Raw genomic sequence first — 27,431 nt, forward strand, 5'->3', positions numbered from 1 at the left:
GATCTGCTGTCACCAGAGACCCGCGAACAGGAAGAGACAAGCTGTTGATCTCGTAGAATATCAGAAGGGTCTGCCGCTTGTGAAATTGACAGCATTGCCACTTGATATGTCCATCTCAGTGATTTTTTCGGGGCTGCCTCATGAATATTAATCATCTCAGCTGTTAGTCAGCGAGTGGAATCTCAGTGTGAGATTGAGATGAACCCAGAGAAACAATTAGCAAATTAAAAAAGATGAGCTTGTTTGTTTTCTCTGGCTAGTTGCTTTTTTCTTGGGTTATCTGGGGAGTCTCAAATATTAATAAGCATAAACAGTCCATGAATGTGAAAAGAAAGTGGAATAGCAGCTTGAGGCGTGAAACTTTTGTTCGAGTGTCATTTTGTTTATTTTGTGTTTGTTCTAAAAGAAGCACTGAGTAGCACCAGAGCCAACGCAGAGCTGTGAAAATGAGAGAACATGCATGTCTGCAGTGGTGGAAGGCTAGCTATTGCATTAGCACAATAACTAATTAGATACAATTACAGTCTATTACACTTTATCCCATGGAGGTTTTATTCACATGCTAATCAGGGTACTGTGTTTCAGCATGTACTGACATTAATAGCTGTAAATAATGATATATTTCAATAAAAGATTCTTTTATGGAATACAACTTTACATTTGCGTTATAATAACATCATGTGTTTGTTAAGAATATTTATGAAATTAAAGAAATACATTTTAAAATGTGTTTACTGTGCCATGAAAAAGGATTTAGCCCTACCTGATTTCTTCTTCTTTTAGCTTCTTTTGGGTTGCCACAACAGATCATCTGCTTCCGCCCTGTCCCCTATCTTTCCTCTGCATTTCCTCCTTCACTACATCCATGAAGCTCCTCTGAGGTCCTCCTCTTCTCCTCCTGCCTGGCAGCTCCATATTCAACATCCTATATCTGATATATCCACCATCCCTCCCCTGCACATGTCCAAACCATCTCAGCCTTAACTCCAAACTGCTCAACCTGAGCGGTTCCTCTGATGTACTCATTTTTAATTCTGTCCATTCTTCTCACTGCCAATGAAAATCTGAGCATCTCCACCTGGACCTGCTGTCTTTATGTCAGCAATGCCGTCTCCAAAGCAAACTCGCAGCAGGTCTCAGCACCATCTTGCAAACCTTCTTATTCACTCTGCTGCCGTCTTTCAGTCAGAAATAAAGCCCTGACACTCATCTCCAAACCGCTCACACTCTTCCTGTCCTCTCTAGTGCACCGTCTCTTACTTTAGATGGTTGTCCTTAGGTGTACAAACTCATCCAACCACTTTGTCTCTACTCCTTGCAGCTTCACCTGTCTCACTCTTATTTACTCCTGTAATCCGTCTTGTTTCTACTGACTTTCATTCCTCTTCTCTCCAGATCATACCCCCTCCTCTCCAGGCTCTTTTCCACCTCCTTTCTACTCTCACTGCTAATCACAATGTGATCTACTATCATAGTCCTGACCTCATCAGTCAGCCTGTCCATCACCACTACAAGTAAGAAGGGGCTCATAGCTGATCCCTGATGTGATCCCACCGCCTTGAATCCATCAGTCACTCCTACTGCGCGCCTCACCACTGTATCCGTCCTGCTCCACCTTCACATACTTCTCTGCCAATCATGCACTTCCTCTCTTGGCACCCTATCATACGCTTTCTGTTGATCCACAAATACACAGTGCAGCTCCTTCTGACATTCTCCATACTTCTGCAAGAAGCCATACTGCCCATCACTGATCATCACCTCTCTTCTTAAGCTAGCTTTATCTTAACTTGGCTTCATTCTCAGCTCATCAACTTTATCCCAGTTGCAGTAACTGTAACTGTGACACTTCAGCAGTTACTGCAGCTCTGCACATCACTCTTGTTCCTGAAAATTGTTACCAGTATAATTCTTCTCCATTCCTCAGGCATCCTGTCACACTCCCAAGATTGTGTTTAAAAAGTCGACTGTCCTCTGTCCTACACTCTCGATACCTCTGAAATCATGTCATCTGGACCAACCATCTTTCCACTTTTCCTCACTAATCCGATTCACTGGCTGTCCTCTTTTCTTTAAAAAAAAAAAAAAAAAAAAAAAAAAGGATAAAAAAACCCCATTGATGAGTGCTGACAAGACGAAACATTGTTTGCATTTCTTGATATCATGCAGAAATATATGAAAGTTGAAAGAAATGTTTGTCTATCCTTCTTATTCCTGAGCCTGTAACCTTAGTCTGTTTGCACCATCTAAGCATAGCCAGCTATTGTTTAAAAGCCGCTACACTGACATTTACCTTGCAGACAAATAAAAGCACAGTGAGATGTCATGCTCCTTTGCTTCCATAAGTAAAAACTGACCGCTTTACGTCGTCACGTGTCATAGTTTCCCTTAAAATGCACAACGTTTGTGCTCATCAAACTCATCGTGCCATATTTTTCTGCACTTGGACGAGGCGTGACTGAGGCGCCGAATGCTTTGACAACACAACAAACACCCCAGCTCATTTAAAAAAAACATTCGGCAGCATGAAGAATTAATGAAGCAGATCTGGGTATCCAGTGTCTTTGAGCGATGCCTGCTCATCTGTTCCAGGCCTTGTTTACAAAACCATAAAGTGCTGCGGGGTAGTTCTGGATACTGGCTTAAAGCCCAGATGATACGGGTGAACTGCAACACAAGAAAAGCCTTGTTCCCATCTAAGGGCGAGGCCCCGCAACCCCAAAAGAAAAGAAAATATCACTGTTATGATAACTGTCCCCCTTTTAGCTTTTGGATCTCTTTTTTTTTTAACTTATTTTTTCTTTTCTTTAAGCTATCAGAGAAAGAATCTGTCATCAGGCTGCGGTCAACCTTTGGGGAGGTTGATGCTTTTCCTGATTACATCTGTCCAGCTGTGATTGGACAGATGCACAGACAGTATCAAACTTGGCTGAGTTGTCACGTTAAATCCAGACATATTGCAGTGCTGTTGTTAAAGACACACTCATAGGTGGAAAAGACAACACACAGAGTAGTGAAGCTAATAAGTCAGACATCCTAAGTGGGTCATTGGCTGCTCAAAAACACTGACGCTTCACTGCTCGTTTCTGAGAGAGTGTGGACATAACAAGAGGCAGCGAAGCTGCCATGTTTCATGAACAGTTCCCTGGGCTTGCTGAGAAAAGTCATTGAACAGATTGACATAGATGCATTGGATGGAAGTAGAAGATTTGATTTGCTTTGATGTTTCAGATATCGCCCTCTAATGTAGCTCAGTATCAAAAAGACCTCAGTAATGTTATGTAAAGCTGCCTAACTGAAGATTTTTCTCAGGGAGCCTTATCTGTGACAGCAAGTTAATCAGTCACTGAATTAATGACAGCAGCTGTATCAGCAGTGCTTTCACTGCAGTGTTCCATTATATTATACAGTGCATTATACTGACTCTGTAATCAGAGTAATGCCTTTGAGTGTTCCTGTTTGCCATCAGCTCTAAAAAAGATAAACGGAACAGAAAATGGCGTCTGAGAATGGAAAGGGATATGATCTTCATCTGGATTTTAAATACAAGATGTTTTATGGCAGCAGATTAGCAGTTATTTGAGCTCTGCATAAATGGAGATCATGGTGTGGAGGTTTGGGGTTTGGTTTCTTGATGAGTTAAGTCAAGGTGAAAAAGTTTTTATTGGCGTTTCCATTTTGAAACAGTGCTGGAATTTGCTTACAAAACTGTCATGTCTATTAAACTGAGCTTCAGGTCAAAGAACAATAAGATGACCATTTAATGACCCTGTTCAAGTATTCAAAAAACCCTTTGTTTGCTAATGACTCCGGATTCTTACCTATCAAAATGCAATCAGCAGCATCTCAGCTTACACCTTGCCACCACAGTAGCAGTCACACTTTTATCTCTTTTTAAATACGACTCTTGAGATATTCAGAACTTTCAAAAGCTGCATTTGAAACTGAAGGGTGGTGGCAGTCGTTTATAATAATGCTTATTTGCATAAATGTGTTTTGTGTTGACATTCCAAATTTTTCATCTGGAGAGCTCATACTCTTCAGACTTTTCCCAAATTATTCAGTCAGTTGCACCCTTCCGTACAGCTCTACCGGGTCATTTCTACCAATGGCGTGTGGAAACTGCTTTAGGGTTTATGAGAAGTATAAACCAAGCCAATAACGTATCAAGAGCCCTAAACTAAAGCCCCATCTACATATCAAGAGATTCTCCTGTTGTGCATTGCTTTGTAGCTGACACTTGGGCAGTCGTGGATAGGGCAGTGCAATACTGCCAAAAATATTTATCACGATATATATTAGAAAATTTGCGATAACGATATTACTGATGATATAATTGATGCAAGACAAAATACTTTACAACTCCACAACTTTATTAGTGCAGAAAACCCCCATTAATTTATTTTCACTTAAACAAGCAGCTTTTTTATGTGCATTAATGCTATATAAAACTTTAACAGTGCAAATGCAAATTCCTTGCTGACAGTTTAACCAAAAGGCATTTCCAGTGAAAATGGGCTGACATATCCTCAGCATAACCATGTATAATATCCACAAAAGTTAAAAAGAGGCAACATGAAACTGCAGCGTGCCAAATAAACAAGTCAAATACTTATTTTTCAGACCATGAGGTGCACAGGATTAAAAGGCGCATTAAGCGAAACAAAACAGTCAGATAAGTCAAACTTTACTCAGCTCATTCTTCTTGCTTCCTCCACCTCCGTACCATTGATTCATTAATGTTGAATTCTCTCGCAGCTGCTCTATTCCCATGTTCTACTGCGTGACTGATAGAGTTTGAAATCCGCTTTGTAGGCATGTCTCTTAACAGGTGGGCTCTTTATACACACACAATACGGTAATATTATGTTGAAGCACAGTACGTATCACTCCGCGAGGCTCCTGATTACGGTAGCGGTAATACTCCAAAAATCCATCAAGCGGTGCGACTTCGTAGCTCACCAAAGTTGTTAAAAACATTTTTTTAAATATTTTTGAGCTCCGTGTACCACATAAAATGGGTTTGAGGTCAGTAAGCACAACCAGAATTCACACATAAGGCACACCGGATTATAAGGTGCACTGTCGATTTTTGAGAAAATTAAAGGCTTTTAAGAGTGCCTTAAAGTCCGAAAAATATGGTAATAACGATGGCTCGCTTGCATGTTCTACAAAAACGATGTGCTTTGGTGGGTATCTGACGGACAAACACCAAACCAGTTCCACACCACTGAAGTTGCACCATTTTTACAAACCAGTTCTGGTTCATCTGTTTCATTCTGTTTTCATTCAATCTTTCGCCCTTCTCATTCTCCGTTGCCACCATGCTTTTTCTGCCATGTGCGTATGAAAACAAAGGCACTGCGTATGCACGTTTTACCCATATTCTATCGCAACATTTCATTTTCTTATCATTGCCTAACAATATACCGGTATTACCGTGAACGGTATAATATGCCCCAGCGCTAGTCATGGACATTGCATCATGAAGCTGTGTTGGTAGGTAGCTCGCTTCAATTGTTTGCATCAAAAGTGAGAGGAGCTTAACTCTGTACCCACTTAGATCGTCTCGCTAATGATTATTATGCCATTCCATCATCTCTGGTATTCAATTCAGTTCAATTCAATGCAATTTTATTTGTACAGCTCCAAATCACAACAACAGTTGCCTCAAGGTATATATATACCTTGAGGCAACTGTTAAAATATTCCCTACAATAGACCCTACAATAATACATACAGAGAAAAAACCCAACAGTCATATGACCCCCTATGAGGAAGCACTTTGGTGACAGTGGGAAGGAAAAACTCCCTTTTAACAGGAAGAAACCTCCGGCAGAACCAGGCTCAGGGAGGGGCGGGGCCATCTGCTGCGACCGGTTGGGGTGAGAGAAGGAAGACAGGATAAAGTCATGCTGTGGAAGACTGAGAGTATTGTTTCAGTTTCTGTAGTCACAATGTCTCCTGCTTTTTTCCATCATCCACCTGGAGCTAAACATGTTTCTCTATACAGAATAAGAACTGAGTCATTCTGTTTCATAACAGTAGCAAGAACAAAATTGGCCGGTTTGCACGATTCAAGAATCTGATAGTTTGGTTTTTTTGTGCAGGGTAAGAAAGGGTAAGGTAAGTTTATATTTTTCAGTACTTTTATTCATTTTATGTTTCTTTTTAAATGATGGCTTAAATAGGAGCAGCGAGCTTTTGTAGTGACACTGCTTTGACACCTTGTGTGACTTCAATGAGCTTTCTGTGGAGAGAATGCTTCACCGAGCGCACAACAAGGAAAATAAAACGGATTTCAGTGTGGATTGATCCGTTCGGCAAATGGGAGCAGATCTGTTACGTGGGATGAGTGATCCTTCTAAAAACACTTTCATCATGGCTCGATGGGAGACTTTTTGTGGCTGGTTTTTCCCCTCGGCTGTGTGAGTGTCAGAGTGACACTTAAGAAGCAGACAGAGATGAAGTGCTCCCACTCTACAAAGTGCAGTCTCATTATCTCAGGCATGTCAAAAAGCCGCCTCTTTCTGAGGGCTTCTAACTGCTGCCTTTATGCATTATATTTTTTTTTTCACACCAAAGCGACGGCACTTTAAAAACCCATTTAAAGCAAAAAATGTTCCACAGACGTGACTGATGTGGCACCCGCTCCTTGCCATTAGTTATGCTGTGGAGAGAAAATGACTGGCTGAGTGGAACCCAGCCTTGGATCTCGAGAGTATCACAGCCACGTTCCACTTGGTAAATTACAGAAGGGCATATTTGCATTTAATAAAAGCGTCATTGATGTCGCCTCAGAGCTAAATGAGATAACTTTTCGTACATGCCTTAACCCCTTAAGCCCAAGGCTATTCTCAAAGCTACCTGGAAAAGACATCCCAGCATTCAGCCAGGAAGTATGAGCCCTGAATAGGTCAATGGATATGATAAATGAATCAGTACTATCCTGGTAGTAGCAGTTGTAGTATAAAGGTGAATCAGCAACCCTTTAAAGTAGTACAGCTTTAGTTCATACTAACCCTTTTTGTAATTTCCTTGTATGTCTGGATCAGATTTTTATACAACTTTAAAGCACAAAAACAATATATATATTTTTTTCGACAATAACACATAATTCAGCATTATTGTTTTATGTTAATGAACATAAAGTGTTATGAGTCGTCCCACCATAGGCTCACATAACCCCTTCCCTCTTTCCCCCTGCACTTCAAGCTCGCTCAAGTTTTCCTCAAGTTACAGGGCTAGTCCAACAAAAACTCAGCAGTAGATGACTAGTTTTGCAAGGTAAAATGACTGTTTTCAGTGGAGTGGTGTCATGGCTTTACTTGGTTGTCAGAAAGGTCTGCCAGTAAAACTGAAAATAATCTAAAGATGGTGCATGATTAAGTCAGAACTGATTCTTTTAGGTGCTAAAATCTATGTATCTGCTAATCATGTCCACAGCTATGACTGGGTCAAAGCATCTCCAAAACTGTAGCTCCTGTGGGGTGTTTCTGGTCTGCAGTGATCCAAGGAAGGAACGGTGATAAAGCAGTGACGGGGGTCATGGGTGGCCGAGACTCATTGATGCATGTGGGGAGTGACATAGGCTGGCAAATGTTGTCCGATCCAACAGACCAGCTGCTATAGCTCAAACTGCTGGAATAGTGAATGTTGTCAGAATATACAGTGAATTACAGTTTGTTGTGTATGGCGTTGCATAGCTGCCGACCAGCTGGGTTACTGACCCCTGTTCACTGCTGAAAGCACCAAAAGTGGACATGTGAGCATCAGATTTGGACCATAGAGCAATGGGACAATGTTGGCTGGTGTTTGCTTTTTGCTTACTTGGGGAACACCTAGCACCAGGAGGCACTATGGGAAGAAGGCAAGCTGGCAGAAGCAGTGTGATGCAGTGGTCCTGCCATACATGTTGGTGTTACTTTGTCATGTACCACCGAGCTAAGTGTTGTTGTAGGTGATGTGCTGGTATTTCCTCATGGCTGTGGCCTCTTTCAGCAGGATAAGGGACCCTGCCACAGAGCAAAAATGTTCAGGAATGGTTTTAGGAGCAGAGCAACGAGTTTGAGGTGTTGACTTCACTTCCAAATTCCCAGATCTCAATCCAACTGAGCATTTTCGACTTTCCAAAAACAAAATTCAAGTCAATGAAGACACAATATTCGGTAGATGGTCATAATATGTTTTTGTTTTTTTGTTTTTTTGTAGTCATCCACATCTGGAAGCTTCGCAAGGTTTGCATGTGCAAGTTAACGTGTGTGTGTGTGTGTGTGTGTGTGTGTGTGTGTGTGTGTGTTGCACATTTGGGAGAATTATTTTGCCTTTGAGCGTTTGAAAAAGAGAGCTGTATGTTTTTCCCCTTTTGGCAGATTGAGCTCTGTTTTCAAATAGTTGCTATGCAACCATTAGAAGAACCTCTCCAGCTAATTCATATACATTTTACATCTACGTCCACTCTATTTTCCCCCTCGTCCTCCTCATCCTTACCTCTGTTTCTTGTTCCGGGCGTGTACCGCTTGTTTTCTTCTTGTTCCTATTTGCTTTAGGAGAGCCAAATGATCCGCCCATCCTTTGGCTCTCCTGCCTCTCCTCCTTTCTCATCTTTCTGCCAGGCAGCTCTGCTCTCTGTTTTGATACTGGATGCTGGTGAAGCATCCAGTATCAGTTTGACGGGGGGGCCAGTGTCAGTATATTTGCATGATGGTGTGGAGCACACACATCTGTGTGTGTGGCTGTCCCCTTATTGTACGTGTGGATGTTTGTCCTGCTGTGGGCTGCTTGTATAACTATTCTCTGTTCTAATGGAGGCACAGATGTAGAAAGCTCCGTGAAACCGACTTTCTGTCTGCATCAAAACTCGTCACTCAGCAAATATTGACCTCTGACTCTGGTTCAGAATGTAAGCAACGGATTGTCATCATAGTCTAAGCAAAGAATGGAGTTTGAGTCTATGCAAGGTTACGTTATCAGTGATTATTAGTTCAGTAATCCTTTTGTACACTCTATGTATAAATCTGTACATGACAGAAATTACATAATACATCGCTGCACTGTTAGAAATGACAAGAGTCTAGCAGGTCAGACTAGCTTCTAAAAGTATTTGGACAGTTTTTGAAAGTAATTATAATTATTAATTAACTAATGAATGATAATATAATTCAATATAATGACCAATATAGCCACCTTTCTTTGCAAGGACACTCAAAAGCCTGCCATCCATGGATTCTGTCAGTGTTTTGATCTGTTCACCATCAACATTGCGTGCAGCAGCAACCACAGCCTCCCAGACACTGTTCAGAGAGGTGTACTGTTTTCCCTCCTTGTAAATCTCACATTTGATGATGGACCACAGGTTCTCAATGGGGTTCAGATCAGGTGAACAAGGAGGCCATGTCATTAGTTTTTCTTCTTTTATACCCTTTCTTGCCAGCCACGCTGTGGAGTACTTGGACGCGTGTGATGGAGCATTGTCCTGCATGAAAATCATGTTTTTCTTGAAGGATGCAGACTTCTTCCTGTACCACTGCTTGAAGAAGGTGTCTTCCAGAAACTGGCAGTAGGACTGGGAGTTGAGCTTGACTCCATCCTCAACCCGAAAAGGCCCCACAAGCTCATCTTTGATGATACCAGCCCAAACCAGTACTCCACCTCCACCTTGCTGGCGTCTGAGTGGGACTGGAGCTCTCTGCCCTTTACCAATCCAGCCACGGGCCCATCCATCTGGCCCATCAAGACTCACTCTCATTTCATCAGTCCATAAAACCTTAGAAAAATCAGTCTTGAGATATTTCTTGGCCCAGTCTTGACGTTTCAGCTTGTGTGTCTTGTTCAGTGGTGGTCGTCTTTCAGCCTTTCTTACCTTGGCCATGTCTCTGAGTATTGCACACCTTGTGCTTTTGGGCACTCCAGTGATGTTGCAGCTCTGAAATATGGCCAAACTGGTGGCAAGTGGCATCTTGGCAGCTGCACGCTTGACTTTTCTCAGTTCATGGGCAGTTATTTTGCGCCTTGGTTTTTCCACACACTTCTTGCGACCCTGTTGACCATTTTGAATGAAACGCTTGATTGTTCGATGATCACGCTTCAGAAGCTTTGCAATTTTAAGACTGCTGCATCCCTCTGCAAGATATCTCACTATTTTTGACTTTTCTGAGCCTGTCAAGTCCTTCTTTTGACCCATTTTGCCAAAGGAAAGGAAGTTGCCTAATAATTATGCACACCTGATATAGGGTGTTGATGTCATTAGACCACACCCCTTCTCATTACAGAGATGCACATCACCTAATATGCTTAATTGGTAGTAGGCTTTCGAGCCTATACAGCTTGGAGTAAGACAACATGCATGAAGAGGATGATGTGGACAAAATACTCATTTGCCTAATAATTCTGTACTCCCTTTAATAATACTGATAATACTGATAATAATAATAATAATAATAATAATAATAATAATAATAATAATGATAATGATAATAAACACAGCTTATCTGGCCATCAGTTTTCCAATAATTTCTAATAATGTTGTTGAAATGGAAACTTTACTGACTTCTCATAATTCCTCAGAAATGTTGCTTTCTGTTATGAGATGTGTTCAGTTGGTGGTGAGGTGCTGTGTACCTTTCTGAATTCAGCCCCAACACTCCTACCTATGAGTTGTTTCCTCCTTGTTTTCAATGGGCTTCCCCCGGAAGTCACCTTGAGGAAACCTACCTCCGCTGTCAGGCGGCACAGAGGGCATGGAGAGATGGGTTTCAAAATGGCTCCGAAACACAAAGGCCACATTTTGGTTCAGAACTCAGTGTAAAATGGTTTGATTTTTAGTTCTTTTTTTAACTAGTTACCGTGGATCGCCCGTGCGTGGGACTGCACGGCGTCAATGCGTCAACTTAACGCATTGACTAGTTTAAACCCCTTGTTTTGCACAACGGAATACGGCCACCCGTCAGCAGCTAAACACCCCAATAGCTTTTGTAATAGCTTTAGCCCGGTCGGATTGGGCAGCAAAGGGCTGCTTAAATACCGCAAACTCCTCTGCTCCTCCACTTGGACCGCTAGCGCTGACCATAGCTATCGCTTGACAGACTGACCACGCACACCATACACATACTTTTTTCTTCTTTTTTGAATCTTTGGATCACGTGCGTGCCGAACTGTGGAGTGGGATTGGTTCGGATTACGGATCAACCGTGATCCGTTGCACCACTAATGTAAATTAACTCATTTTTAATCTAATTATTAAAGAATCTGCTGGTCCAGCTATGTGATATTTCTTTATCATATCAGGATTTTGCTTGCAGATCAGCTGTACCGTCTATCAGACAATGTGATAGAGCTGGTCTTTAAATGAGCTGCCCCTTCTTCCTGCCAGATCAACACCTGTTATATCCTATATGCATTTCTTTCTATCAACAAAATCTATGTGGATGTCTTGGAGAATCGAGTCATAAAGTCAGCTCTTTACGTGCCTAGCATAATAACGTTTTTTTAATGGACTCAAGTGAAATACAAATGGATACCATATTGATCTCTGCAAAGACTTGCTCGGTTATTTTCATCTACCAGATCTAATATCTATCCGTAACCATGTGACCCCCCACTCCTTTTCATCCCAGACCTTTGCTAGATGACATCCAGCTATCACTGAAAAATATGCATTTCAAATAGAACCAGCCCAAGTCATTTGGCTGGAAACCAGTCATTTGTAAAAAGGAAGAAGGGGAAAAAAGCCGCAGGTGCATCTTTTTTGCAGTGGTTCATGGAGAAGATGATCAAAAGGAGTCAGAAGTGCTCAGTCGATTTTAATGCGAAGCTTAAAAAAAGATAAGAGTACAGATGAGAAATGCGGCTTTACTCAGTCCCAGTGGCACACAGGCTTAGTAGAAAACCTATTTCCAATCAGCTTTTATATAAGCATAAAACATGCATATATGTACACACATATATGCATGCATGCAAGAAATACAAAAGCACAAGACTTACATGCCTTTAAAAATAAACTTTAAGCCCTGAAAAACATTTGGTAATAGATCGCCTGCACATAACGTAACATTTCCTTAAGGATTCTGGGTAATTACATGAAAGGGGAAGAAGCAAACTAGAGTACATAATTACCTCCTCCAAGGAGGAGATGTAGATGTAGCTTTGGTGAGCCTGCATGCGTGCCGTCCTCTCTTATAGCTCAAAATTTTGAATTAATTCTGATACATTGTAGGGGTGTACAGTGTGGACATGTTAAATATCTTTTTGTGTCCTATCTCCTCGTCTCACTCTCAGTCAGTCACATCAGGAAGTTTGTTCCTGTTTAAAGGGATTTTTTTCCCCCCCACTCTCGCCAAATTCTTGCTCATAGAGGGCGTCTGATTGTTCGGGTTGTTTACCTTACTTGACCTTACAATATACTGTAATGTGCCTTGAGGTGGGCATCATCACATATAATTGAATATAATTTCATTGTCAACATATAGAAAGTGCCGTATAAAGCTTTAAAATATAATGTCACATGTTTTCTTCAAGGCCTTATTACTTATGGTCTAGGTCTTATTACTATATGCATTGCAAGTGGAGGGTATACTTGTGTTTACCTGCTTTTCCAGTCACAACCGCTCATTTAGTTCTTTTAGTTCTTTGGTTTCATTTTGATTTTTTTTCTGTTCACTTTGGTTTTTCGTCCAGAATGTGTGCTCACATTTCACTACTCCTTAAAGCTTCTATTGTTCAAAAACGTGTTGCACAGGAAAAGCCAGACTGAGAGTCTCAGCTGTGCAGAAAAAACGAAAGCCAAATCTCTAATATTTCACATGTTTCCTGTTATCTTTGCTCCGCCAGCTGCAAATATCTCTATAAACTGTGTCCAAATAATACAGTTTATTGAATAGTCTCTGATGGATAAACTACAAATAAACAGCACACTATTTTGTTTCTCATCCAGTAAACTTCTTCCAGTGAGGAGAAAACCCCGCTAAGTGCAGCCACACACACTGTGACCTGCCGTGTGTGTTGTTGTCATCTATTTGCATCGTTACTAAAGCTCAACATGTCAAAGAATGGACACAGTTTCACATCTTCATATGAAAAATGAATCATTTCTATATAAAATTGTGTTTTTCTTTATAATCATAATTTTTATGTATCAAAGCCTCCTTTACAAACACAAAGAAGTGTCACAGTCACAGTTGTAGTTTGGTTTTATTGAACTACAATAACCTTGGTCACTAATCACAACACTGATTTCAACTTCCAAGCATATTTAATTCTAATAGGTGAGGGCCAGTGTTACAGCATCGTGCAGAAAACAGGGTGACACACTTGCACATGCACCACTGAATACCCACAGTGTTCGTAGGCAGGGCAGTGGGCTTTTTCTAGGCTCCAAATCCGCCCACATCCAAAAGTGTAAGAGTCGTGAGAAAGACTCAAATACAATGTGAGCTTATCACCGACTGCTGCCAGATAGTGAGACGAAGAGCTGTCTCTGACTCTGTCACTGTGACACTCTGAGCAGTAGAAGTGCAACTCTGTGACAGTCAGTCGATGGCTTAAGGAAAAGCTTCTCTTGTTCTGTTTTCCATCATCTGTATTTCTATACAAAGTAGTTACAGTTTTGGTGATGTGGCTTTTTGTTTACTGAAACAAAAGGATTACACCCTTAATGCCCCTTAACTGTTTCTGCTGGGTTTTGTAGCTTTTAGCAAACATTAGTCAAGAGAATGAAAATAGTTTATATGTGGCTCACTCGAAATCCACAATAGTTCTTGATGCTAAATAAGAGACCGGAAATCACTGAAGAGAAAAGGGAATCTCTCCCTCTGAAACATAAATCTACTTCATTTTATCAGCTTTCACAGTCAGTCTAGCAGACGCTGAGATATTAACCCCTTTACCCTGCATTATTTTACCGTAAACAATTTAGTGCCGTTTGTACTGTACATCTGTCAGTGTAACTGTTGCTGGAGGGAAGCCATTTTTCCTCCTTTGTACAGAATGATGCATGCTGTATCAGCTCGCTCTTCCCTCACGCCTGCTTTTGCCTCCTTCCGTCTTTATAGGATTAATCTCGGTGTCTCTTTCATTTCATGTTTCCTGCTGCTGGGTAATTAAGCCCTCTGCTGATCTCTCATTTGTTTGCTGGGGAAGCTTGTGTGTGTGTGTGTGTGTGTGTGTGTGTGTGTGTGTGTGTTAGAGACATGGGAATCGTAGGGCAGATGTTGCTACCACAATATAAAGGTGGATGAGGGGTGAGATGAAGCATTTCTAAAAGAAAAGTCAGTGAAGAAGCAAAACAAACAGATATTTTGAATGAGAGTAAAGAGAGGGCAGAAAGATGGACAGCCATCATGATGGGACACAAGTCTGCAGGCTCTGTGGCTGTGACTCACTCTTACTGTGAGTAATGTGAGCGAAAGCAGAGGTTGTTTTTTAAACGCTCTCTTCCACCATGAGAGTAGAGCGTACCAGCGATGGACCATGAACCACGGCTAAACTAGTTCAAGTTGATGTGCTGAGGCAAACAGCAAGTCCAGGTGTGCCTCAGTGTTTTTGTGTAAACCCAACTTATCATTAGACCTGCACAAATCACATCCGTCTCCATTTTCTTCTGCTTTTCCAATTCAGGGTTAGAGGAGTCTGGAGCCCAGTAACAACTGTGGGTAATTTACAATCACCAGTTAACCTAAACCCACTAACTGCATGTCTCTGGCAGCAAATGTTGAGTCATCTTTTAGTTTTAGTCAGAATTTCAGCATCTAAATTTGACTAAATATTGTAAGATTATTGTAGACTAAATCTGAGTGGATTCAATTAACTGTAAAAGTTGGTGAGTGGGAGTTGCTCCACGCGTTTTACCAAGTGTTTTATTTTTCGTGACATCAAATGCGAAATGTGTTGTCCGTATGTCTGACTCTTCTCTTCCTGTGTTGACGTTTGGTTGCGTTTTATGAGAAACAAGAAGCATCAGAACAATTGTACCGTTTCCTCTGCGCAGATCAGCGAGCGTCTGACCTCACGAGGCGGTTCTGCTCGGCTCACTTCCAAACTTGCATCACTTTTCTACACAGATCTAATCTCACTCACTGATGAAAGTGCCAGTACATTTCATCATAGTTTTTGTTTAATTATTTCTTTTAGTTGTCGTCTTGTTCTTGTCAGGATGAAAAATGGTCATTGATGAAAACTGTGGGTCAACAAAATTAACTCCGGTCTCTGGACTGTGGGAGGAAGTCCCCAGTGAGACCCTGTGTAGAAGAACATGCAAACTGCACACTGATGGGCCCAACCAGATCATGGATTTGAACCCATGACCTTCCTGGTGTGAAGCAACAGTGCTAATTACCATGAGTGTCATGCTCGGTGCAGATGCTACAAATATGCAAAGATATCTTCATCTGACAATATATCTGAAGAAGAATTGGTGCTGTTGCATGTTGCAGGCTGTTTCCTGTCAGAACATGAAAAGGTCACAAAAAACAAATCTGTTTCCCAAATTTCTTAGCAGTATATTTGAGATGGAGTATATCTCGTGTTTGCCTACACCTTGGTAAGATGTAGCAAGAGGTGCATTTGACCTCAAAACCTAGTCAAGTTGTTTTTAATGCCTAAACTGAACCAAGCAATGCAGCTTATATTAATAATGCACTGAGAGTGATTACAAATGCAGGGTGAAACTCAGTGATGTGTGTGACTCAAACTTAAAAATCTGGTTTGGGGGGGTGAAGTGAGCCCCTCTGAAATATGTCTTTATTTATGATTTTGTTTACATCAGTGGATCCACGCTGGACAGATGAAAACTCACTGAGGGACACAGAAAAACATCCAGATATGTGTTCAGAAGCAAGATGGAGACTGTGTTTATTTCAGGAACTGCTGTGAGACCCCAATGTTTCTGCAGACATGAATGCACAGGGCACACCTTTACATATTTGAAAACCACTAATATAGAAATTTTTATACATAAGAGGAACCTGCTGGCTGGCTGGAGGCTGGAGCTTTTCTGTGTGGGGTTTCCTTCTGTGGGGCTTTCCCATGTCTGTGTAGGTATCTGATTATACAACACTCTTTAATTGGTTTATTTTATGGGAACGAGAGAAATTGAAAAATATAAAGGTAATACAAATAGAGAAAATTAAAGGCTGTAATTTTAATCTGTGTGCAGTCTGATGGAGGACCCTCAATAGAAAAAATAAAATGTGGCTCGAGTTTCACATTTTCTCTGGAGAGAAGTGGTGACATGTGTCTTTAGCATGAAGTTGACTTGCGTTATTCTAAATGAGCCAGAGAGTCACACAGTGAGATGTGTGTCTGACAGAGAACCCAAGGGCAGCTCGCACAGATGGAGGGAGATTAACAGGGAATATGTGTGTGTGTGTGTGTGTGTGCATTGTGTGCATTTAAATGCGGGGTGCCTGTAATAGACTTTCCACCCTGTAGCTGCTTTGCATACTAAATAAGTCCTGTAGCTCTCGCAGATGCAAAATGACCTCCATACATTTGTTGGTTATGAGCTCTATCGACACTATAGAGAAGCGCTGACGTGTAAGGAAGCACGTCATTGCATACTGCTGCTTTGTTTTTTTCTGCTGTGCATGAATCACCGTTCTTGTTTAACATGTCTGACATGAACAAATGTATGTAAATGCAGCCACTGTTGAAACGTCTTGATTATGCTTGAGAGCGTTTCCGTGAAGTACTCTGCCACTCCCAGCGCGCCTTCCTGCTGTACAAGCAACTTAGGGGTTTACACAGGGTTGGAGTTATGGAGTGTAGCCTACTGTACCTTTACCTCATTGTATTGTGAGCTATACTGGTAGCACCTCCTCCCCCACACTTTGGCTGAAAGATAACTGTAGCACCCACACGGAGCTCTTCTTCAAGCTCAGAACTGGATACGCTCCACAGGTACGTAGCAGGGTTATCATGGTTGACTAAAGCAAAACTAAAACTCGATGTGAGAAAACATTCAGACTTTTGAAGTAAAACTAACTAACTAAAAATAGAAATATAGAGGAAATCTGTTACTTTGATTAAACTATTATTATACATTTTATTATGTCACTGAGTCGGTGACAGATGTGTTTAAGACTCTGGAAGTGTACAAGACTGTGAGTCAGCTGCTTTCAAATAGAGCAGTAACACCTGTGCTGATTTTCCTATAGGCCCTTCACACAGTAACAATTAAATGGATTTGTTCTTATATAGTGCTTTTCGACTCTCACTGAGCACTCAGAGGATTTTTTTATACGACTTGTCTCATTTACACAAGTGTCAAACCGCCAAACTTCAAATTACTAGATGACTGAGATACAGCCACCCCTAAAAAGATCAATTAAAAAGACTAAAATGAACACTGAAATGATTAAAACGAAGCTAAAACTAAACCTTTTTAAACAATAAAAACTAAACTGACAGAAGAATGAATTAAAAAAAATGATTAAAATGAAATAAAAATAAAAACTTATTAGAAATGACAAAACTATAGTACCTACAAACAGACCGAGTCAGAAACACTGCCTTTACACTGGGGATCGCTTATTTGAAAAAGTAACTAAGCAACTGATTACGCGACTTGCATAACCAACCCTGTGGCTACACTCATTGTAATGCACGCAGACTTGCAGAGGATGGTGCGATATTACACTTCAGCTAGAATCAAATGAAAGCATCCAACAGTGCTAAATTGTATGTGAGGCACTCTTGACCTCTTTAAGACCCCAGATTCTGCTAATGGGCCTTTCTGCCCGACCTTATAAAGCATTTCCTATTGCCACAGTGACTTCTGACAAAAAGGGTTTGCTCTGTTTGTTGCTCTAAGAATCAAGATCAATGCACAGCTGAACAACAGCCAAAACAAATATTTATTGATCTGAATATTTGTTGCCAAATCTAAACGTGAGAGAATATAAATTTGCCAAAAAAACAAATTATAGGAAATAAAATGTAGCAAATAAGAGCCCTGACCTTTGATGGTGGAGTTCTTTTTTTTTTTTTTTTTTTTTTAAATCTATTTGACTTAAAGCACTTGGCAAAAACACTTGGGCACTGTGACTATTGTGGTTGTTGTGGTTTGTTTATTTATTTAAACCAACATACTGTTTAAATTAAAATGGCTAAAGATGGATATGATTGGCTTATAAGACGTTACAGTCAGTAGTTAAAGTAAGTGATATATCAGGCCATACTCCACACAGATTTTTCTCTTAATATTTACAACTAGTGGTGTGTTATTTTATACCAAGCTACCTGTGCTGGTAAAAACAATTAGGGTAAGAAGTAGTTGAATAGCAGCAGGAAAAGCCCAGTTCAAAGAAATGTTTTTTTTCACTTGATGCTAACAGTGGAAATGTTGCCAGTCGAATGCACGAGGCCTAGCACAACTGCTGTTGTGATTTTAAAAATTCTTAGAAATGGTCAAAAATGATGGCTGGGTCAACAAAACGTCACTTTAACACTTGAGTCTAGTTTTTCATTTTATCCATTGGGTGACATCGCTGCTGTGATCTTTCCCAAGAAGATTCTTCACCTGTACAGACGTAATCCTCAACCATAGCAGCAGCCCCAATAATCTGTCTAATCCCCTGTCACACAAGCCTAGAGTCCAGTCTTTGAGTAAAGTGTTTGCTCAAGGTTGCTTGCAGCTTCTAGCATGAAATTGGTTGCAAGGAGGTATACAGGTCTGTACCAAAACCCTCCTTGCAATTGCTTTGGTTAGTAGCTGGTTGCTGAGGTTGCCCGCCTTGCAAACCAATCTCTAAGCTGCAGTGAACCTGAAGAACATTCGCCTTCAAAGTAAAAAAATAGTTTTATGAAAAGCGCAGGCGACTGTGGAAATTTGTCTCCTTTTTTCTCTGCTAGCATTTTATCTCCTTCCTAGTCTGGTTTTAGGAAATTGCACAGTACTTACTGTCCATTTTTGTGCAGATGATACAATTTATTGTTGTGCTTGCACCGTCCACATGGTTTTTGAACAGTTACAACTAGCTTGTAATTATGTAGAGTCCCACCTCTGTCAGCTCAGACTGCTTTTAAATGCTCTTCTCAAATAGGAGAGTGTGCCTGCAGTACTTCCCTCTCTTATATCTGCTCAAGGCATCTATTGAAATCGTGACCTCATACGAATACTTGCGTATTGTGATCTTTTCTAATCTTTTCTTTTGTAATTTCTTTTGTACCACTTTTTTACCCCTCCTGGATTACGGTGATATAATTTACATGAACGCCTCTGCTCATTCTCTCCATCTTTTGGACTCTGTTTATCACGGGACACTTAGATTTATGACTGGTTGTAAACCTTTAACACATCACTGTACTTTATATTCTCTGGCTGGCCCTCATTGGCCTTATGCAGGATGATTCACTGGTATAATTCTATCTATAAATCTATTTGTGATTTACTCCCTGCTTATTTATCAGATTACATGTTACATAAACATCTTTGTCATAGTCTGCAGTCTCAGGACTTGATTACATTCATCGTTCCATCAGTTTGTACAGAACTTGGAAAACAGGCATTCTCGTTTTCTGCTCCATCTTCATTGAAAACATTACAGAAGGATTTGCAGCTCTCTGTTGATTTCACTTGCAGATGTAAAAGACGTACAAATGACCTTGTAAAATCATCACTAGGAACTTATTCCTGTTTCTGATATGACTATGTAAACATTAGACTATTTTTTATATTTGCTATTTTATTGCTGTTGCATTTTTGTTGTCATTTAATATGTTTGTCTCTCTTGTAAATGAGACATTGAGTCTAAATGGGGCTACCTGTATAAACAAAGGTAAAATAAAAAATAATTTCATCATCTAAATTCTGGTAATTTTAGTCTAGTTTTAATTAACTAAATATAATAAGATTATTGTAGACAAAATCACAAGTTGGTTCATTTGACTGAAATTTAAGGTTTGTTGTGTTTTTACCGGTAAAAGTTGCTCCATGTGGTTTAAACAGAGTCGTATTGTTCTTGGCATCAAATGCAAAATGTGTCCATATGTCCAAGTATTTTTATTTAACCTCCTAGGACCTGGCGTCCACATATGGGGACATCACATTTTGGGTTGTCTAGACCACAAACTAAATTTTGCTCTTTCAAATGAGCCATATGGCTCAAAGGGACACAATTGTTGCTTCACATTTTGTTTTTGTACTTAGAAAAAATGCTGCTTTGTTCAGATACCAAATGAAGACATTTGAGTAAAGTTCCTTTGACATTTGAGTAAAGTCACATTACTCAAATGTGACTTTATGGTGTTCTATCACAGCGGTCCCCACGGACGGTTTATGTCCGACAATATTTTCATGGACCGGCCTTTAAGATGTCGCCGATAAATACAATAAAATAAAGCCAGTACTGGTACCAAAAAAAAGAAGATATGTTCATAACACACGGGAAAAGACCCAGGGAAACCGAGTTAACCATAAAAACGATTAAAAAAAAAACCCTGATTAAAAACCCCGAAAACCATAAATTTCACACCCGAGCCTCAACTCTCGTAGCCCGGTACCAAACGACTCACGGACTGGTATCGGTCCGTGGCCCGGGGGTTGGGGATCGCTGTTCTATCGAACACTATAAACCCAAATTGCAAAGAGAAATTAGAAATGCATGCCATGAAAGAGTTCAGGTCTTAGGAGGTTAATCACTGTCTTGTTTTCGTCAAGGGAAAAAAAGGTTGTAGACAAAAATTGTTTAAAACTGGATCAAAGTAATCACAGGGAGGTTTTTTTGTGTACCCAGCGACTGCCAGCAAGCACTTGCCAACCGATTGTGGGCCTTTGCTGTGTAAATGTGGCCTTAGTGAGGTCCTCTGCTGCTGTGATCCAGAGGGACATCTTGTCCAGACCCTACTGACTTTGTAGTCCCTGTCTTTTTCTCTGCCAACACAATGTGGTTGCCTCTCTAACTTGTTTTTGTTTTCTTTTTTTCTTCCATAGGCGAAGCCCCTAAATGACCCTATCTACTCTGAATGAGAGGGCACGATTCGACTTGTTTCAGACTCTGGCAAACCACCAGCATTCTTTACCAGTATAGAAGATTAGACTTGACAGCACAGTTTTACCTCCTGTCATTGGTTCCAGTCAGAGAAAACCACATCTGCTTTCTACCTCGAAGGGAAATAGAAAAGGAAGAAACATCCATTTACTTTCCACGATTAGTTTCTCATCTTCTTTTCATTGCAACGTTTTACCATTTTACCTCAGGGATCCTCTCCCACTGTCTACCTCCACCACCCAAACAGCCAGCCCGGTGACTGGAACACGGAGCAAAAATACACCCGTGACCTGCCACTGTTGTTACCGTGACAACCAGTATTGCCTCTCAAGATCTCCTCAGTGCAACCGTGACGTGAGCAAAGACCTTTGACCTGTAACCACCCGCCAGCCCTTACCTGTTCACTGCCTAAATAGAAGCGATCAACACAAACCTGGTCTGCTTTACCTAAAGGAAAACCCTCATTAACCTCATACTTTCTACTCCAGGCAGACAACTGTATACCTCAAACACAACTTCTGGATAGTCAGGAAACAGAAGTAAACTTTCAGTCACGACTCACTATCCTGGTGCTTTAATCTACCCAGCAGGCAACACACGCTCACTAACCTGATGCTTCAAGCCACGCAGTAGACTTCTCACTCTGGAATCTTCCAATTGCCTTAAAGGCACGAGTATAGCAACAGTAGCCAGGTACTTGCACGAAACATCAGTTCATCTGATCCTCAGCAAAGTCACATCATACACAAGCCTCAAGATCTGAGCAGTAGCAGAAATCAGCAATCGCCCAGGGGACCCCTTTGGAAGTACCCCCACCGCCTTGAGTTTGGACGTCTCTTTGGGACACCTGCGGAGTAGTGAAGCTACCCCAGGAAGAGCAGAAAGTATTGGGAGCCTCATGTTCTGTTACTACTCTGCAGGAGGATGCAAAAAATAAAGAACTGACTGTCAGATTTAACAGAGAGTGTTATATGCCCGAACGACGTAAAGACAGAACAGATCTGTATGGCGTGACAGTGAAGAATAAAAGAAGGAAACAAAACAAGCTTCTCCTACAGATGAGAATATAATGGTGAGTCATTTTTTTTTGTTTCACCCCCCACTCCTACCCCCTTTAGTCTTATATTTTTCATTTCTTATAGGTATCACTAACTGACATTTGAATGGCATTTCTGCCTTATTAAATGATACAGAGTGGAGCCAGACAGAAGATTAGGGAGAGATGGAAGGAGCACTGTGCAGTAAAGGTCATTAAATGAATTTGCTTCAATAAATCTTAACAAAGAAACATCACACTACTTTCTAGCCACACTGAGGTTTATTGCTTTAAGCAATTGAAAGTTAAATATGCCAAATTATCACATTTTGATGCCTTATTTGGTGCCTTTAAGTGGTCCTTAACATTGAGCTTGATGGGTATAATAGAAACAAAGTCGACATTTAATTCAATTCAATTCAATTTTATTTATATAGCGCCAAATCACAACAAAAGTCGCCTCAAGGCGCTTTATATTGTACAGTAGATAGCACAATAATAAATACAGAGAAAAACCCAACAATCATATGACCCCCTATGAGCAAGCACTTTGGCGACAGTGGGAAGGAAAAACTCCCTTTTAACAGGAAGAAACCTCCGGCAGAACCAGGCTCAGGGAGGGGCGGCCATCTGCTGCGACCGGTTGGGGTGAAAGAAGGAAAACAGGATGAAAGACATGCTGTGGAAGAGAGACAGAGATTAATAACAGATATGATTCGATGCAGAGAGGTCTATTAGCACATAGTGAGTGAGAAAGGTGACTGGAAGGGAAAAACTCAATGCATCATGGGAATCCCCGGCAGCCTACGTCTATTGCAGCATAACTAAGGGAGGATTCAGGGTCACCTGGTCCAGCCCTAACTATATGCTTTAGCAAAAAGGAAAGTTTTAAGCCTAATCTTGAAAGTAGAGATAGTGTCTGTCTCCCGAATCCAAACTGGAAGTTGGTTCCACAGAAGAGGGGCCTGAAAACTGAAGGCTCTGCCTCCCATTCTACTTTTAAATACTCTAGGAACAACAAGTAGGCCTGCAGTGCAAGAGCGAAGTGCTCTAATAGGGTGATATGGTACTACAAGGTCATTAAGATAAGATGGGGCCTGATTATTTAAGACCTTGTATGTGAGGAGCAGGATTTTGAAATCAATTCTGGATTTAACAGGAAGCCAATGAAGGGAAGCCAAAACAGGAGAAATATGCTCTCTCTTTCTAGTCCCTGTCAGTACTCTTGCTGCAGCATTTTGGATTAGCTGAAGGCTTCTCAGCGAGTTTTTAGGACTTCCTGATAATAGTGAATTACAGTAGTCCAGCCTGGAAGTAATAAATGCATGAACTAGTTTTTCAGCATCACTCTGAGACAGGATATTTCTAATTTTAGAGATGTTGCGCAAATGGAAGAAAGCAGTCTTACATATTTGTTTAATATGTGCATTGAAGGACATGTCCTGGTCAAAAATGACTCCAAGGTTTCTCACAGTGTTACTGGAGGCCAAGGTAATGCCATCCAGAGTAAGAATCTGCTTAGATACCATATTTCTAAGATTTTCAGGGCCGAGTACAATAACCTCAGTTTTATCTGAATTAAGAAGCAGAAAGTTAGCGGCCATCCAGGTCTTTATGTCTTTAAGACATTCCTGCAGTTTAACTAATTGGTGTGTGTTACCTGGCTTCATGGATAGATAGAGCTGCGTGTCATCTGCATAGCAGTGAAAATTTATGCTATGTCTTCTAATGATGTTGCCTAGGGGAAGCATGTATAATGTAAATAGAATTGGTCCTAGCACTGAACCCTGTGGAACACCATAATTGACCTTAGTGTCTGAAGAGGACTCTCCATTTACATGTACAAACTGGAGTCTATTAGATAGATATGATACAAACCACTGCAGTGCAGTACCTGTAATACCTACAGCATGTTCTAATCGCTCTAATAGGATATTATGGTCAACAGTATCGAACGCAGCACTGAGGTCTAGCAGGACAAGCACAGAGATGAGTCCACTGTCAGAGGCCATAAGAAGATCATTTGTAACCTTCACTAAAGCTGTTTCTGTGCTGTGATGAGCTCTGAAACCTGACTGAAACTCTTCAAATAAGCCATTCCTCTGCAGATGATCTGTTAGCTGTTTGACAACTACTCTTTAGGACCATTTGTCTAAAAACTTGACTAAAACGTCTTCTAGTATTTCTAAATCATGCGCTGTGAGATGATAAAATGTTCAGAATATAGATTTTCTAGTATGACTCCAGGAAAGGATGGAAAACACAGTGTTGCTCTGTCACTGAAACGTCTCAGTGTCCATCGCTATGAAATCTTGTTGAGACTTTTATGGTTCCAAGACACTGTATCAATGACTTTGGGAAGCCCCTGACCTTTTCATTTGTCACTGAAATAGCTCTGCAGTTGTTGGATTGGATGGTTTGGTATAAAATGTGGTACGTTTATATTCTCTATGGTGAATTTTGACAAGTGTGACCTTTCATTTTGCACCAACATCACGTTTAGCAGTCGAAAATGTGCCATTCCTGTCAGCTACAGTAATACTTTGTGCTTGTGCTAATAGTTAGCATGCTAACACATTACACTAAAGAGATTATAACCAGCATGTTGACATTGGCAGTTTGCTCAAGGCTCTGATGTGCCTAAACTGACAGAGCACCTAGGTCATGAACATGTTCTGAACAGATCTGTGAACAAAGCTCATTTGAGCTCTACGAGGTTGATTTTAAGTTTACTGAGATTCACGTGTGTTTCACCTGTAAGAACATAGCCTCCACCTGCAGATGTAGTTTGCTATAGAGTTTGCTATAGAGAAAGATTACTACTTTTGTTTGGGTCCTGCTCAGAATAATAATTTAGTACGACTGTGAATTTTTCATTTAGGAGTTCTCCATCCTGCACTCCTGAGAGATTCAAAGGTCATGCGTTGCATCTGCTGTCTTTTTTTTGGTCTTTTTCTTTCTTCAGTACAGCAAACGACAGCTTGAATGTACGGCCGCGGATGCAGGGTTTGTTTATAGCTGTGATGATGGAACTGATCATGCTTAGCTTTAATCAGCGTAAATCACTTTTTGAGGATTGAGACAATGTGTTCCACTAACATTAAAGGCAACTAATATTCATCAGATTAGCCCACCTGTCCCATGTTCTTGTTCAGTCTTGTCTTATATTAAGATATGTTTGCAAGACTTGACATTCCTTTTAAAAAAAAAAAACATGAAAAGAAAAAACAAAAAACGTCAATTTACCTGTAAACTTTTGCACCACCTAGTCTTCTAGTATATCAGAGGATGTCCATGAACCTAACCAAAATGAAGTCAGGCTAGCATTCATTAATTTATGCAGCAAAGAGTGACTGACTGAAGCTTTCAGGACTCGAAAGAGTCTAATGAGAGTGATGGAACAGTTTGGATGGCATGGGTGGAGCAATGGAGACAATTGTATCGAGCAGCCATTAGAGTCATTTAGTATAAATCACTAAACCAATAGAAGTACTTTGCACGTCTGTAGAGTCCAAAATCTTTATTTTCAATCTGTCAGTCGAGCTTGAAAATCATCTGTCTTTTATAAGGGAACAAGAAAGAGATGCAGGATAACGACAACAGAGCACACAAATATTCAAAGCTTGTTAAAAGAATTTTTTTAAAGTCTCTAAGATTCTGAGGAGTTGAAAATAGATTGGATATTACTTGGTATCTGCAACCATTTCGCTCAAGATAAGTGTGCAAATCAGGACATTTATGGTTGGGAGTTTGGATGAACTTGAGTTATAGATTGAACTTTGGTAGTAGAGCTTTATAAATGGGTAACGTGAGATGTTTTTTCTTCCCAACTTTGAAGTCCATCCAACCTTTTCTTACAGAACAATGGTGAGTACAAAATGTCACTGTGACATATACAGAGTTTCATTACTGAGAATATCTCCATAGTGTTAGACATTTGGTTGACTGCACAATAGTTTTATGGTTGGAAGGAGGCAGACATCCTTTAATTCTTTACAAAAGCCTTGTTTAATTTTTAATTTCAAACATGCAGAGAGGGGTTACTGTACCGGATTAAACTCCTTGCAGAGCTTTCAGATGTTTCATTTGATCATGGTTAATGTCAAGGGTGTTGCATGTCTCTTTTATTTTTATTTATTTGTTATTAGATTGTTGTCTAACATGTTGTGGCTAAAACTATAGTCCCCACCAAAGTGCTGTGACGTAAAACTACATTTGAACTGAGAACTGGTAGTTGGAGGTCTGGATTGAGCAATGTTACATGCCCAAAAATGAGGTCAGCTGACTATCTGAATATTGTAAATTAGCATCAGTGGACTTTTTTCTTCCCTGATGGTCTTCCAAAATGACAACACCAGGATTCATTAGGCTCAAATTGTAAAAGAGTGATTCACTCATGGATCGGCCACCACAGTGTCCACAACTTAACCCCATTGAGAATTTTTGCGATGCACTGTAAAAGTAGTAAACATGAATTTGAAATGTCAGTGGGGTGGGGACATCTGACTCCTAGCACAGCACAACTCTAACACAATCTTCACATAAGCACAAAAAATACTTTATTTACACCTATTTTAGTGATATTAGCTAATTAGATGCCAAGTTGAGTGTCCATAATTTCTCTGCTCTTGCTAAAGTTGGCTATGATCCTAGCCAACTAGGGAAAAGCATCAGTATCAGTAGAGCTTTCAGATCAAGGAAGATTGACATGTTGAGCTAATGCTACTGTGACTGCTAACATGGATGAATTTCAAACTACGTTACGTAGCAAAAGCCGTGTCTTAGATGGATAAGACTGACTAATTTCCCCCAATTTGCCATTTTTAGCTAATTTTTCAGCTAATTTTACAAACTAACAGCGTAGCATAGCAAAGATATGACTAACTGGCTAAACGTCTTTTGCTTGTTAACACTATCACTCGTGGAAATTCTAGTTAGCTTGCATCATTGATGATCTCAAATGGCATTAATTTGAACCACATGTATGTTGTGCAAATGCAGCAGAACAGGGATATTTGTTTTTTGCAGCATCTTGTTAGCCAACATAGGGAGCAGCTTGATACTCAAGCAGAGAGTGTATTTGCTGGTCTCCCAGTTGTACATGATATGACACAATACATAAAGTAAAGCAGTTTTGCAGAATAGTCTCAAATGTGTCATCACTGTTTTGGCTAAAACCAAATGTACAAACGTGAGCAACGTTGCAGTCTGCTTGATAACCCTGGCAGCGGTTTACTGAGGCAGAGTGTAAGTGTCATTAGAAAATACAGGTTCTAATAGTGCAGTATAAATAGACTTAACATGATCCTATGTGTATGTGTCTGTAGCTGTTATAACAGGATATATGCTGCTTTAAATGAGTGTTGCAGAAGACATTTAAAAAAACGTTTCAGCTGTTGGTTCACAGTAGC

The 27,431-nt window shown here is 40.5% G+C and overlaps 1 protein-coding gene across 3 annotated transcripts in view; it reads left to right on the top strand.

The window, feature by feature from the left end:
• The window catches only part of LOC100697873 (thyroid hormone receptor alpha), a 115,913-nt gene that overhangs the window by 26,722 nt on the left and 61,760 nt on the right, over positions 1 to 27,431 (top strand). For all 3 annotated transcript variants that reach the window (XR_269127.4, XM_025906706.1, XM_005468574.4), the window contains exon 3: positions 20,927 to 22,056. The gene's annotated coding sequence lies outside the window, so the exon portion shown is untranslated. The remainder of the gene's footprint in view (positions 1 to 20,926; positions 22,057 to 27,431) is intronic.

This window comes from Oreochromis niloticus, linkage group LG4 (genome assembly GCF_001858045.2).
Source record: "Oreochromis niloticus isolate F11D_XX linkage group LG4, O_niloticus_UMD_NMBU, whole genome shotgun sequence".
Classification (NCBI taxonomy): Eukaryota; Metazoa; Chordata; class Actinopteri; order Cichliformes; family Cichlidae; genus Oreochromis; species Oreochromis niloticus.